Source organism: Nanorana parkeri, unplaced genomic scaffold (genome assembly GCF_000935625.1).
Source record: "Nanorana parkeri isolate BGI_ZX_2015 unplaced genomic scaffold, ASM93562v1 scaffold2337, whole genome shotgun sequence".
Lineage (NCBI taxonomy): Eukaryota > Metazoa > Chordata > Amphibia > Anura > Dicroglossidae > Nanorana > Nanorana parkeri.
Window position 1 is genome coordinate 36,392 of NW_017308605.1, and position 3,308 is coordinate 39,699.

The 3,308-nt window shown below is 52.6% G+C and overlaps 1 protein-coding gene across 1 annotated transcript in view; it reads right to left on the reverse strand.

Annotated features, from left to right (window-relative positions):
- The window catches only part of LOC108801430 (zinc finger SWIM domain-containing protein 5-like), a gene marked incomplete at both ends in the record, with an annotated part of 59,794 nt that overhangs the window by 36,379 nt on the left and 20,107 nt on the right, over nucleotides 1–3,308 (reverse strand). The window lies entirely within an intron of this gene.

The following is a 3,308-nucleotide window of genomic DNA, read 5'->3' on the forward strand; positions in this document are numbered from 1 at the left end:
CAACTTCAGCAGTCATTTAGTTTACATGTCTACATTTTCCAATCCCACTTGTCCTATGAAAGGAGTGCGGCTACTGAAGAGTAGGCGGACTGGATCCTAATGGGTCCAGGCCTTTTAGTAGAAGCAATGGGTATGCTAAGGAAAGTTACCACCAAGATTGGATCCCTGTACGGCCATATTAACATTTAAATACACTAGGGTGCCGGCATCTAGGCACCCCTCATATCCGCTCACTGACGGCGTCTAGGCACCCCTCATATCCGTGCACTGCCGGCGTCTAGGCACCCCTCATATACGTGCACTGCCGGCGTCTAGGCACCCCTCATATCCGCGCACTGCCGGCGCCTAGGCACCCCTCATATCCGTGCACTGCCGGCGTCTAGGCACCCCTCATATCCGTGCACTGCCGCCGTCTAGGCACCCCTCATATCCGTGCACTGCCGGCGTCTAGGCACTCCTGTTCAGTACCCTAACAGTTGAGTATCTGCAGTGTGGCATCTAAGGCACTGCTGACACTGACGGCTAGTCTCACCAGATTTGGTGCCGTCACTACTGTTCTCCTTGCTGGAGAGGAAGCTGTACCCGAGGACCTGCACTGCACGGATCTCCGGTCCACAAGTACCTGTGCTCTCCGGCTATCCATCCTCAGAGACAGAATTTACAGCACGGGGGCCCAACTGGAGAATCTGAATCCGTCTTCCATCATCCTTTCTAGCCAATGAATATCCTGTGACCGCACGTGCTGGGGAACAGCTGATCTCTCTAGATAGGCCTCAGCGTGCCACCGCACCGTGATAACCAGACAGTACCAGGCTAGGCTTGCACCATCCGGGGGGAGGAATCCTGCTCCTACCCAGGGCACGAGCATTTCTCCGGTGAAAGGGTTACGTACAGTTAGCCCATTATTGCCTCTTCGACGGCATTCATCAGCGTTCGGATGGAAAGGTTCCAATCTGTACGATTGTTCTTGAAGTGGTCCGCACGCACACAGAAACAAGGGGACAAATCAGAGAGACATCATGCGGACGGCAAGAAAGCGGGGGGGGACAGACGGAGAGCAACGCTGATGAATGAGGGCCCCCCAACCTGGAACACACAAGGGAAAAAAAAACCACAACAAACACTCAGGCGGCTCTCAGGCGCGAAAATGGCAGCGATCGGTGAAGCCGCACTCCTTTCATAGAACAAGTGGGACTGGACAAGTGGAACTGGAAAACGTAGACATGGAAACTAAATGGCTGCTGAATGGAGAGAGAAGACTTCTCAATGGTCAGAAGCATGAGGAGGGAGAAAAGGCAAATAAAACACATCTATGGGAGCTGCTCTGCCTGCTGAAGGATTTGAGTTTCTGTCTATCCAGGACTGGGATTTAGACAGCCATGCCACGCAACACCACCCCGTCTTGCAGGGCAGGCAGACCTGGATTTTTCTTGCCCCTTCCCCAGCTTGTGACTGGACAGTGACCGGAGAAGCAGCAGACTGATGAGCTCATCTCTCCGATTATAATTATTCATATTCTCAAAGTATCACCCTAACGGTCCCCTCCGCTCTTCAAAAGACCTCCCGCTCTCCATCTCCCTCGTCGACTCCTCCCATGCTCGCCTCCAGCACTTCACTAGAGCCTCTCCCATCCTCTGGAACTCTTTACCCCAACCTGTCCGTCTATCTCTCACTCTGACTGCCTTTAGGCGTTCCCTAAAGACTCATCTCTTCAGGGAAGCCGATCACACCTCAACCTAACCGCTCAACCATTCATCCCCACACAGCTCCCTCCTCATGTATCACTGGCCCCTCCCTCTTAGATTGTAAGCCCTCAGGGCCCTCCTTACCATCTTGTCCTGAATTGTATTGTGAATGTGATGTCTTCCTTATATTGTAAAGCGCTGCGCACACTGTTGGCGCTATATAAATCCCGTATAATAATAATATTTCCATCTGCAAGTTCCAAAATGGATTCCAAATAGGTTTGGCGCCTACTACAGAGAGACAAACGCTTACACAACTATCGAGACGATTCATCAGCAGACAATGATCATCGATTGCTTCTTTGGTCAAATGATCGATTGCTTTGCTTCCTCTGAAAATGTATTTACGCTCTAAGGCGATTAAAGCCGTTTCAGCACACGGGAAATGCATGTGAAGAACGCCGTACGGGATATTTTTGAACTTGCACAAAGAGTTAAAGGAGAATTATGAGGTGTGATTTCCTGTCCTCATCATCATAATCTGAGCTGACCTGTCACACGTCGGCTCAGTAGATCGGGAAGTGAGCGAGCACATACCGGCGCTCGCTCACTTCTCGATCTATCCGTGCAGAGAGCCGTGACTGTCACTCACGGCTCCCTGCAGGGATTTCCCCCTCCCTGGTCCGATCCTCCAGCGCTGACTGGCAGAACGGACGGGGGAGGGGGCGGGTACAGCTGGCTCTGCCTCCAGATAGGCAGAGCCGGCTGTCACTCACGCAGCTGGGCGGATCCAGACAGAATTGTCGGCATCCTTCCGACTGCGGCGGTCTCAGTATACCGCGAGCTGTAGCTGAGCTTAGGGTGACGGGAGGACGTTAGTTTGTGTCCTCCCGTTACCCTTAGGAGAACTGTGGGGGGGGGGAAACACTGACCCCATAGTTCTCCTTTAATTTTTCAGGATCTGGCACTGTCCTCGGCACACCAAAAGCTCACCCTGAAAGTTTCTCCCCAAGACGAGGACTCCATCGTTCTGCTGGGGGATCAAAACATATTACATTGTATTTGTCCTTTAATGTAGCCGCTGCAATTGCTGTACTGGCCCTTTAAAAAAAAAAAAAGGTAATGGTGCGTACGGCAAGCAGGAGGGCTGAAGAAAAATGGGCCTCACGCCAGCGATATCTTCACACCGGGAACGTGCGAGAGGTGGGCGCAGAGAGGTGCAAAGGAAAGAGGCCGGGATGGACTGACGGTAGCGGAGGCCCAGGAGGGGTGATGGGTGCCGAGCGCAGGCCCAATCCCCGGCTCCGGCTCACACAAAAAACACAATGCAATGAAAGTAAGGCAAGCGGAAAGGGATTCTAATCAAATGGAATTATTGCGGACCTCTTCAATCATTCACGGGGGAGAGCAGCCTGTCATTTCATACAAATTAGAGCCAAAGTCACTTATGAATATTCACTTCAGCCGTAATTACGTTAATTAGCAGGAGGGGGGTTCAGAAGAGAAGAAGGCTTTGGAAAGGCCTGCTGTGCCTCGGCGTTCTTTGTTCCCAGGCTGCCGAGACACTGAAGCAGCACGAAGCTGATAGATGGGGGGGGGGGGGGGGGGGGGGCGCGGGGTCGC